This window comes from Protopterus annectens, chromosome 4.part0 (genome assembly GCF_019279795.1).
Source record: "Protopterus annectens isolate FY-2018-M chromosome 4.part0, PAN1.0, whole genome shotgun sequence".
Lineage (NCBI taxonomy): Eukaryota > Metazoa > Chordata > Ceratodontiformes > Protopteridae > Protopterus > Protopterus annectens.
Window position 1 is genome coordinate 221,236,985 of NC_056733.1, and position 12,403 is coordinate 221,249,387.

Consider the following 12,403-nt stretch of genomic DNA (forward strand, 5'->3'; position numbering starts at 1 on the left):
CAATTTTCTGGCCTTCATTTGGGTGTTTAGTGTAATTTCTGGAGAATTAAGCTTGTCAGAGAGTACTGTCTCCTGTCAGGTTATAATCCAGTTTGCTTGTTGCCTAACAATTGGGTTTCAACAAGTTTTGAGGTAGTAATTTATGTCATCAGAGTGATATTGTGTTCCCCTTTTTAATGACTTGGACTTAACCGATTCTGAAACGTAAACGTGTTTTTATTGTTTTTCTAAAAAACTGCAATTGCGAGGTGATTATGTCACATTACATTTCTTTTAAGTGCTCTCCGCCATCAGAGCCATAGTTAACGGATTCATTGTATGCATGATGTCACTGGCTAATATGAATGGCATGCCAATCATGCCTCATTTCATATGCAGGTTCTTTCGTCATTCTGAGCCATGCCCACTCTTGCGCGAAACCGAGGTTAAGCCAGTAAAGTAGAATATCGACACCAGCTCCCCCCCCTTCCCAAATGCCACGTAAAAGCTTACATTAGAAACATTCTATATTATACAAAAGACACAACTAGTCTGTGGATATCTGGAATAAACTGACATTTATACCCTAAGACTACTGGGAATTCACAACCTCCAAAACGCAATCTCGTCTACTCCAAAAGTCAAATAAATGATGCAACCTCGTGTGTTGCAACGCTCCGCCCTTTCATTTCCAATTGGGTTATGTGGCTGGTTTGCTGTCTGACTGGTTGAGCATACTATCAATCGTTACAGTAATGTTAGTTTTACCGGTGTAAACGATTTGGGGCCACGTTGCAGACGGTAGCGGGAGAGGTTTTTATTTGGAAGGAACGCAGCAGTGTTAGAATTGGAAGTAGCTGTACAGGTGTCATAAAGTTTTGTTCCAACAGATAAGTTGCAGAATTTTAGGAAGAGTTACATAGATCAGGGGAAAACAGGTTGCTGGTAAGTAGGAATAGCCATAGTTAAGTGGTCACAAATTGCCTGTTCACTTTGATTTCTGTGTATTACCTGCGAAGTCCGCCTTTTAGTAGTTTGCTTACATGTTCATCTTTAGTGACACTTCTGACATCTGTAACAATATAATAAAGAGTAGTCCTTAATACAACACATTGCAGGCGTATTTTATTTTTTTTCAGCTGCGTGTTGTTTATATTTTGTTATTGTATCATCAGTTCTGGGCTAATACTGACCTATGTCTTGGTAGTATACCTGACTTCAGACGCCCTTTGTTGTTGCTGTTGTGTTTTTTTTTTTTTTTGCTTCAGTTAATGTCGAACAGAACTTCTTATCTTTTGCCCTGCTGTTATATGCTCTCCCATCATTGTTTTAAACTGTGTAATGACTATATAGAGGGTGGTGTTCTGTTACGTGCCTTCAGTACTGTATGTACTTTTTGGAGACCATAGTGGGGTGTACATGGCATGGTGGACAACCACATATGCGGAAGGGAGTACTTAAGTATTTACGTTGGCAAATTGGTTTTAGAAGGGCAAGCATGTGAAAGAAGTGTGGAGAAAGTTTGTGTTATCTGTTCATGTCAAATAACATGAAAACTGAATTATGTTGAGGGCCGTTTTGAGGATAAATGATCACAGGGCGGGTGGACTCATCACTTCTAGTTGTGACAACCCAAACTGCATTTGAAACAAGTATTGTTTGGCGATCCATTTGTTTCGGGAGTTCATTATGTACAATATGCTCTTGATGGGGATATACTCGTGCTGAACTGAGATATTGCTTGGTTGGTATCATTTAATGAATGACACAAGTAGCATTTACTTAAGTTTAGATGGATATTAATGTGCGGTATAGCTCTCAACCAATCGGGACAAATCCAAAAAAATAAAAAAAACGGGGACACTTAAAATATTAGTTCTATTAACTTGAGACCTTAAAAAAGAGAATGTGAATTCATATACAATTCTTGAAGGAAATCTGTAACTATCACTGTCATTATTTATTAAGTATAATTCAGCACCTTTCCTCCAAAAGGTACTAGTGTTAGGAGGAATTAAGAGGGACAGTGCTGACATTGGAGTTAAAATCAGGGACAGTTGAGAGGTATGTGTGCAGTCTGTTAAAACTGAACACGTCTGCAGTTTACTGCAACAGTAGCCAGATCTCTACAAATGACCACACAAGGTAAATGTATTTTTCTACTTCACTAAAATCTTCCACAACAATACTGTCGTCCCAATAATAGTTGGTTTCTGGTTAGTTTCCTTGTAGTCTTCTTCATTATTACTCTGCTTGAAGTATTGCATACATTGTAATGTAGGTGAGTGGCAAGCATGGATGCTTTGCCTGGATTACCGGAAATATATTTTTGTGGTTACCTTAGCTTATCAAATCTTCTGTCTTACTTTTATTCCTTCGCGTGAATTAAGTATTTTTTTTTCCTGTTGCTTGAGTGTAATGGGTTTGTGGGTAGGCCTTGCCATATAATCTTGTAAGTTAATATTGGAATATTATTTAATAGATGCTGCCATACATCCGCGGTGGTGCAGCGGTAGCGTTGTTGCCTCACAGCAAGAGGTTCTCCCGTTCGATTCTCGGCTGGAGTGTGGGGAGTGCCTTCTGTGTGGAGTCTGCATGTCCTCCCCGTGGTTGGGTGGGCGTTCGAAAGACGTGTAATGGGTGTGCCTTCGTTTAAGGTTGAACGTCGAGCTGGCACCTCGGCGTTCATGAAAAATCAACTGCCAATCATTAGTGGACCGGAGTTCCGCTGTGGCGACCCTTAACCGGGAAAAGCCGAAAGACACAACAACATGCTGCCATACATCTTGACTTCTTAGTGCATGAAATCTGGACAAAACCAAAAAATGGGGAAACAGAAGCCCAAAATGGGGACAGATTTTAAAAATTGCTCTTGTAAATTAGAAAAGTTGCTAGAATAACAGGTTTTGCATTGGCGTGCATTTTTGAACAGTATGAAGTCTGAAACTTTAAGTGTCTGTAGTTTAAGTGTTTTCAATCATCCATGATTTTCCAGAATACCATACATTATCTGAGGAAAAGTTCCAGAGTATGAGGCAAAAATCTGAATATTCTGTAAAAATTTGGACAGTTAAGAGCTATGGGTGCTGCTTTTGCTTGTACTGAGCGATTGGTTTGGCTTTATTTTTTTATTGTAATGTGACTTATTTTCTTACAAGTAAAACATATCACCTGTTTTTCTGAACTTGGTCATGTATCTGTCTAACCCTGGTGGAGCAGAAGCTGCTCGTGTTCCCCCTGTTTGTTTTATATCAGACCATGTAGTACATTCCCTTCCTTTCACCATGTAGTCTACAAGCTGTTTTTGTATATTTTCTGTGTGCATCTGCAATACTGTGTACTTTTTCATCAGACCATGTATTTCATCCCCTTGCTTTCACCATGTAGTCTACAAACTGTGTACATTTGCTATGTGCATCTGCAAGACTATACTTTTTTAAAAACTGTCTAGCACTTTGGCTTAATCTCAGAGTCTTTGTCTGTTAGGCAGAAACTGATTTTAAAGCTGCATATGCATTTTGCAGAATGTCATTAGCTGTCTGACAGAATTGCTTTAACATAACATCTTGCCTGACTAAAACATTATTTTGTTTTTTTTCTGTCATGCTATTTAGACTGCCAAACAGTTACGCGAGTCTAGACACTCACCTGTTTTAACTGCTTGCTTTGCCATTTGCCAAAGCATTTACTGTAGCCTTTTCTGTATATTTTTATGTGCTTTGATTTTGGCAATACTAAACTTTCCCTGTAAATCATTTTGGGAATGAAGGTTCATAACTGTCATACTGGAGCATGTTTTAGGGTTTTGCCAACACTGTTGATTCCCCTTTCCCCTTCTGACTGAAACTGGCATGTGTAAATGCAAAAAAGTAAAGCATTATTTGAAATAAACCACACAGTGTATGTCAGCCATTGTTTAAATGCCAACATATTGAAACAAAATTTTTATTTTTTTTGGCTTGCCACTGAGGCAGAGTCTGTAATAAACAGACTATTGAGATGAGATATATCAGCAGTAGAAATAACTGTCATTTCTGCTGAACCCTGCCCAATGTAAACCTTGATGAGCTTCTAACTTTCTTGTCAGATTAACCTCTGTAGTTTGTGCCCTTAGTAGATGTTGGGCTCTGATTGTTAGGTTAAACCAGAAATGTCATTATGTAAAGTATGCATGCTATGCTAAGTCTGTTTCTCTAAATGGCATTACTGTCCCCTACTACTGTCTCTAGGGAAATTTTGAAAAGCTGTGAAAACCTTTTCTCTAAAAGGATAATATTGATAGCACACTGCACTCTGTTAGAACTTTTTATATTTGTGCATTTGCAATATTTACTATAAATAACATTTTTATGTAGTCTGTTACATGACTGACAGTAATTACATACGCTTGTACTGTATGAGATTTAGGTGACTGCAGAAGGTACATTTAACTGTTGTATATGTGAAGAACTAACAACGCTAGAATCAAACAGATTATTTATCAGAATAGGATATATCTTATGGTATGGCTTACTAGACTCCTGTAACAAAATAGACAGAAGTTAGGAAAGTTACTTTTACATTTATAAACACAACTGTTATCTAATGTCTGAACATCAAACATTTCAGAGTTACATTTCATGTCTAACACAGAAGGTTTAAACCGTGCAAATTTATATATACAATATGTGGGCACTGTAAAGTTAACTGTCTGTACTTGCATCCATGTTATAACTGTGAAGAAAGTACCGTAATTTATGCAGAAGACCAGCAGGTGATCAGGCTGAAGTTAATCTGGAAAAAGACTGTGTTTCTCTACAGGCGAATTGTAGGTGGTCTGAAGCAGGGCAGCTTCCACAGCGGTGCTCTGTGGTCCACCAATGAAATACTGGAACTGTTTCTGTTAAAGCACTGAAACTGTCAGTCTGAACTAACGCAAGTAGTTGGGATCCCTCTGTAATATTAACTGCTGGTAACAGATATATGGTCACAGTCACTGGCCAAGGCTCGCCACTGAAGAAATGTATCACTTTCTTTTCTCAAGAAATGTCACTGAAGAAAATGTCCAAAAGTAGACCAGACAAACTCTGTACTACTGTATCTGTTATACTTTGTCTCAGAACAAATTCTTGGCAAACAGTTAATTCTGTCAGAGCTATTTCAATTCTATTATAGCACAGTTAGACAGATGAATAGACTAAGGCACACTTAGTCCAAGACGTAACCCCTGAATGAAATGTACTGTCCAGTTTATGTACTCTTTTTCAACCAATGTTATTTTTAATGTCCTTGTGACTTCTGGTTTCTGTCTGTGTCATTAAAAAGTCCATGGTTATTTCATGCCCTTTTTTGGTTCTCGCTATTTCATGCCCTTTTTTGGTTCTCGCTATATCGGAAGACTTCACAAAAGTCTCTCCATCGTCTTTGCGTCACTTGACCTGTCTGCATATTATTTATTTATTTCTGCATCTGAAAGCCAAGAAAGTCAACTTCCTTTTTTCTATAACAGGATGCATTTACAGTATTGCCCACAAGCTATATGTTATTAATATCTAAGCTGAACATAACTGTTTTGCAAAGCAAGCATATTATTTTGAAAACTGTTGTTTGGTCTTGCTCATTTCCTTTCACTGTATACACAGTATATTGGAAAAAGCATTTTAATTTACACAATATCTATCGATTGGACCTTGGCAACCCCTCTTCCACAAACTTTATTTGCCCCCCCCCCCAGCACAAATCTCTGGACTGTCACTATTGCTTTATTTTATTTTAATCGTTTTTTTTAAATTTTCGTAACCCACATTTTGTGTAACTTTAAAAAGATAACATTAACTTCAAGTAGTCAAATACATTCAAACGACCCCATTAGAGATGCAGACAGAGCTTTTTAAAGTAGCTAAAGGACTTTGGTATTTTGTGATTAGCTGCACCTGTTAAGGACTGCAAGTTACTTTTTAATGCAACTTAATTTGTTTCCAGTGGCACTAAGTCCTGTTTATAAAAAGACCACTTGCATAACTTAATTTCTCAAGCAGGTGGGGTAATATAAACTTGTAGTTCACCAGATGTTGCTTAACTGCTTAAGTGTGTAGGTTCATTGAAGGATTTTGTTTAGTAACAAGAAGTTCAATTATTCTATTATAGAACCAAAAAGGTTCCCCCAGTATAGACTGGATTACTACAATACTTGTGAATAAAATGTAGGATGCATCTTATTACAGTGTGTCTAACTTTCTAACATCACAGATACTCACTGATATTTTTCTGTACCTCTGCAGCAGTAGTCGGGATGACCATAGTTAATACTCCATTTTGAAATGGGACATATAATGTGCATTATAATTTAGATTTTTTTTTCTTTTTAGTACCATTGATTATTTTGAATCCTTGTTTAGATTTTGACAGCCTATTTTTAATTTTCTATTACTTTGGCAGCAACTGTGCGCTTGAACTACATCCTAGCTACTTGGCATGCACATGTGGTGTGCTTGATATCCATTGGGGGTTTCAGTGCCATGTGATTGTGGAGTGAAGGTCTATCAGGTAGAGAATACCAGATGACTATGAACACCTCACAACTGTACAGATTTTTTTTTTTTACAGGAAGTCCAGATTTTTGCCTCATATTTTTGGAATGTTCTGCCAAAAAAAAAAAAAAAGAGTTTTCTGGCAAATTGGCGAGGACTGAATTCAGAAAATGCATGGTAACGCAAAAATATTTTATTCTCGCAACTGTCTAATTTTTTAAGAGCAATATTTAAAATTTGACATATTTTGGGCCTTTGTCCCCCCCCCCCCCCCCCATTATTTTTGGCTTTGTCCAAATTTTGTGTGGTAAGAGGTTGAGAAGTGTTCTGTAACCATATTTACTAGTAGTAGTATGTACATACTTGCATGTTACCATGATAAGTGTCTAGGCTGTTCTTTAAAAAAATTAAACTAGTACTTGCCTTAATGTAATTTGGTAGTCTGTTCCATGCATCAGCTGGTCTCGGAGAACCAGTTAGTACACTTCTCATTCATATAGAATCCCATGTTCCCACCAGAATTCTCAGTAAATAAATAAATGGAATCTTTTTTAATTTCTCCAAGTCCTTGTATGTTTCTAATACCGTGATGGGAACGGACCCCATTCCCAAGTCGATGTACAATTAAAGTTCAAGAAAGTAGTATTGTTTCCATCTTTGATGTCAACCAGAAGTGCTCTTCTCAGCACCCACAATGTGCCCAGTAATGACTCCTCTTGCAATTCGTATGGGGTTACATTACTGGTAACGTATCTAAATATGATTGTAGATTCTTTTTTATAAGACCCATTGCTCCTACTACTATTGGAACTGTCTGGATATCTTTCTTCCACATTGCTCTGGTTTCTGCCTGTAGATCGTAATATTTTATGACTTTGTGCGTCTCTGTATGCTAGGCACTGTAGTCACTGATTGTAGCGATTTTCAATCAAAAGCCAGATGCTAGAAAACTGGATGTAATGGTCCATGAAAAGAAGACAAAAGTAGCATTTACTGTTGGTAATGGGTAATCCCATGTGATGTAGACTTCATCATTTTCTGTGATGCTTTGTGGTTCATGTTTCCAGTGGGTATTTTTTTTAGCCACTTCAGTACCATAATGTTTGCACAATCCTCAGTGCAACAGTCTTGCCACATTATTATGCCTTTCAGTATACAGTCCTTCTGCCATTAATATGTCACAACCAGCAACAAGGTGTGCAGCTGTTTCCAATTCTCTTTTTACAAAACCTTCATTTGTCTGTTTCTCTCCCACATATTCAATGGACTTTGTAAACCAGCGTGTACGTAGGCCACTATCTTGGGCCGCCAATGTTAACTTTTGATCTCTTGTTTTGAATTTGCCTCTCCTTAACCATTCCTGCATTAGATCCTGATCAACATGAGGTTCTTCTAGATGTTTTCTATACTTGCAGCTATGTTTGTGCATTTTCCACATTTCTTGCCTTCTCATCTGGTCCTTCACCTTGTATTCTTTTTGTTTTGGCACATTCAGCTGCTGCCTGATTTTTACCTACTTCTGGTTTGACACCAATATGCTTTTGCTAGACTAAACAGGGAAGTCCTCTTTGATTTATTCTTCTCCTGTTTCTGAACTTTTACTACGTTTGGGTCTTGTGAGGTCAGCAGATGTGTGCAGTCCCACAATTGTAGATTTATACATGTGATAAATTTCAAGGAGGCTGTCCTCCTCCTCCTCCTTTTACTTTTTTCCCAGTTTCTCAATAAAACTTTCTTGGGTCATCAATTACTACTTTTGTTATTTTAAAAAGACACCTAATGGTGTTAATATGTTAGTACTAAGCAGGTGGAGTTGCCCTGTAGAGCCTAACTGTGCATGTAGGAAAATCCAGCAGGTAGATTGATCTCCCTTCTTGATAAAGGCCACACTAATACTGTGAATAAATGTGTGAAACCATGCAGTCTTGTGTTTTTGCAATGTGCTTTTTTGCATCATGCCTGACAAATGCTAAGCTCCCAGCCTATTTGTTCCCAAGTGTTTCTTATTGAGGTTGAGAGCTCGTGGAGGCTATTGTGCAGACCATTATGCTATGCCCTTGCCAAAATCGTGAGAGTGAGGATTTCTGCCCAGGCAGTTAACATGTATATCCACATAAGCATAAGGGTGTGTTTATGCCCTTCCACTCTGTATATGTGTTTTCCTGTTTTTGCAGTACAGCTCTTTTTGTGTGTGTGCACTTTTAACTCCTAGTGGGTTTGGCTTGAGCATTTAAAAACGTTCATCACCTTTACAGTTCAGATATTCATATCTCTGGAACCCTAAGTGTTTGTAGAAAACTGTAAATGGCAAACTATTCGAGGTAAATTAATCTTTACAGTAGTGGTATTCATTCAGTTCAATGCTTTTAAACTGGATTTTATGAGCAAAAATAAAGGCAGTGAATATTAATTTTTTAATGTTAAATAAATGTTTCGGTAACCATTCAAGCAAGGCACATACTGTCAGCTGGATTTTCTTCATACATCTGTGAGCTTTCATGTCAGGCTATGCAGGTCTGTCTGTGTTACCTGAATGTTGAGATATTTACAGAAATATTAAAATTATTACCATACAGAAATAGTACACAAATAATATTGGATATCTCTTTAGCTGCATTAGACAGAGGTCAAATAATCAATACAGTTTTGCTATCATGTATTCTTTAAGATGAAATCTTCTAGTATGGTTTTGGAATTATTAATGCATATATGAACAAGCAATATTTGATGCCTAGAGGCATCAGTGGGAGGTAACTGAGAAATGCCTGGAAGTCTGCTCAGCTGTAATGAGTTATGACCACTGTCTCCAGCTTGGGAATGTTAACACCACTTCGGGTTTGCCCTGAAAGAAGCCAAAGTATTGCATCATACATATTGCACCATATTAACATGCAAGGAAAGATCACCCCAAGTATGGAATTCTTTTGTAATGAAACAGTTCTATTTGTGGACTTTATTATATTACAATACAAGTTTAAGACTTGTATAGTGTTCTTAATATTGCCAACGTTTTTGAGGTGGAGACTTGGGAAGGCAGGGTCTTTCACAGTCCAGAAAGCAAGACTGATCTCTAGGCAAGCGTTTTGTGTCGGATAGGGAAAAGCGAGTGGGTTTTAGTTTGTTTGGGTAACTAAGGGAGCCAAGCCTTTTTGATTCCATCCCCTCAACACCTTGCCTGGTGACTGTTCTCTCTTCCCCTAACTGGCCAGTTCTTTCCAGCAGAGTGGGTGCTGCGTGTTCTGGGCTATGTGAGAGGTTGAGGTATTAAGAGCTTAAAAATTTACAATAAGACGAATAAAGAACACTTATTTCTTATAAAGTTATGATAAACCAAAACAACTTTGGGTATATAAAAGTTAAAGGATGAAATTATATCACCTTTATATGACATGAGATACCAGGAATAATCATGTCCTGCCTGATCTTGAAAGAATTACAAAAAAATTAGGGTGGAAATTACTTCAGGGAAGGACTTTCTGAAGATGGAATATGCTGCTTACTGAAATTGAGCAAGCTTTAGAGTCTAACATGTTTTAAGACTAAGTTGCACTTTGGTCTTTTAGAACTTTGTCTTCCTGGTAGCTGACCAGAGAAGGTCTTGTATAAGGTCCAAGGCAGTAAACAGAACATTGAAGTTGGGTTATTTGTTTGAAGTGATGCATACACCTAGAAGTGTTTTGTTTTAATGACTGGTGTAATGATGGAAGAATGCAGGGGACTCTGACTCTGTCTAGAGGGTGTACTTTTGGTAATTTAAAAGGACAATGTAATAAGATTACCGATTTGTGTATTTTCTGCCGATGCCAAGATTTGCCTCTTAAGCTTCTCTGAGGTGAATTTCCTAGCATCCTTGTCACCATCACCAAATAAGTTGGTTATCGTCAGGGACCTGATCATCCAAGGCTAATGGGATGATCATTTTCAGGGTTAGTTGTAATGCCCCCATTGTTCAGAAGCAATGCAGGTGCGCTCTTCCATGACTTGTGTGTGTACTGTGTGGAGATGTGGAAACTGAAGAGCTTAAAAAAAAAATGGGCCCTTCAAAAGGGACTTCCAAGATTGCTACAAAAAGAATTGCAGGCTTGTTTTCACACTGGGAGAACTCTTAAGTCTTTGGAAAACTGCCAATCAGTGGTTAGTCATTACACTGCCTGGATGACCGCAAAGAAAACTTCCTGAAGAAAATCAACTTAAAAATGAAGATGGGGGGGGGGGGGCTTGCAGCAGTTCAGCAAAAGACCGTTCAGGTTTCAGCTTAGTAGTCTCCACTAATTTAGTGGAGAGAAAATGCATTCAGAGGTGTTTAAAATCAGTGAGAGAAATACCTAAATTAAATGACAAAAAGACAGGAAGTAATAGAAGATGCTTTGAATAGCTATTTAGATGAGCTGACGGAACTACAGAAACCATAGACTAAAATGAAGGCAGGACTGGCTGAAGATGAGGCTTCTCAAGAACAAGATAGAGCTAGAAAACTGAACACACAAAACCTAAGATTTTCTGCTGTATCAGAGAAATTGGGTGGAGGAGAATGAAGTGATATATATATATTTTTTTTAATGGAAATAAATCCTGCAGGTAGAATACAGTTGCTTATGTGTTACTTTGAAAGGGTTTGCCATGTGTATGCCCAAACTTCCTCTTGAGAGAGAAACAAAAAATCTGTAGGAGTAAACGTGCAGTTGTATCCACAGAAGAAACTGCTCCTGATAAAATTGTGGTAGAAGAATAAAAGATGTCATTCAATTTCAAATGATGAAATATTCACTGTAAATTTTCCCTGCAATCAGAGGATGTCAAGACAGGTGTGAGGTTCAAGTTGCTGTACCCAGTTGTCTGGGCATATGTTTAAAAAAAAAAATAGTTTTTGTTGTAGAATTTTTGTGAAATGTGTCATGACCATGACTGCCTTATCAAATCGTATCATGGAATGTGAATGACTTTACAGGTATGGGCAAAAATATAATTGCTGTTTTGTACCCTCCACTTTTGAAACAAAAGGCTTGGAATGTTACAGAGGATGCACGTAAGCATATGAACTTTGCTGAATAACGGAAGTCTTTTGAGTATAGGGACAAAGGAAAGGGGGGATGATTATGATTTGTGAGAGGGGCACCAGTAAAGATGGAGGAGCAAGACAGTGGTAGATTTATGGTTAATAGGGGGTTATTGCTAGGGGAGTAGGATTGCATTACTGTGTGTTTGTATCGCCTAAAACTAAGAAAAAAACTTTAACGTTATGAGAGAAATGATTAGCTTTCATCAGGAAATAATATTCTTGGGTGGGGGCTGGCAACTGATAGTCAGCAGTGAACATGTACCAAAGGCTCTAAAGTATTATGATAGAAATGGAATAAGTGAAACTACTTGCAGAAACCCAGACAGACCTTATGTATTCCCCAACGTACAATAACTAGGTTAGACTGGATAGAAGTTTTCACAAAAGCAAGGGTATGTAATTGCAAGCTTTAAAATGCATCCAGTAGCTATTTCAGACCATGTGCCAGTAGACAAAGATAAAGATGCAGGGAAATCGAGAAAAGTTGCTCCTCAATTGTCCATTAAGAAGGGATTTACAGAATGGGTAGTACAAACCAGTTTGAGTTATCAGGGTAATGCACAGATTTCTTCAGAAAAGATAGCTGATGATGAGTGGGATAAAATGAAAATTGGGTTTAAAAATGATGTAGAAAAGAGAAGGGTAAATGTATTTGTCGATGGTTAAGGTATTGCAGACAAGGGGGAGTTGTACAGTACAAAAAATGAGTACTTTGTGCCAAAAGTAAAATAAAGGAGTATTTGGATAATATGCACGATTCTAAAAAGGTTGCTGTTGTGCATTTTTTTGATTACTGCAGAACACAAACTGTTAACATAGCAATTTAAGCAACACAAAATAGGAAAACTTGTAGCCT

At 37.7% G+C, this 12,403-nt stretch overlaps 1 long non-coding RNA gene across 1 annotated transcript in view; it reads left to right on the top strand.

Annotated features, from left to right (window-relative positions):
* Positions 1-658: 658 nt before the first annotated feature.
* The window catches only part of LOC122799270, a 72,299-nt gene continuing 60,554 nt past the window's right edge, over positions 659-12,403 (top strand). The window contains exon 1 of the long non-coding RNA XR_006364448.1: positions 659-924. This is a non-coding gene — a long non-coding RNA (uncharacterized LOC122799270). The remainder of the gene's footprint in view (positions 925-12,403) is intronic.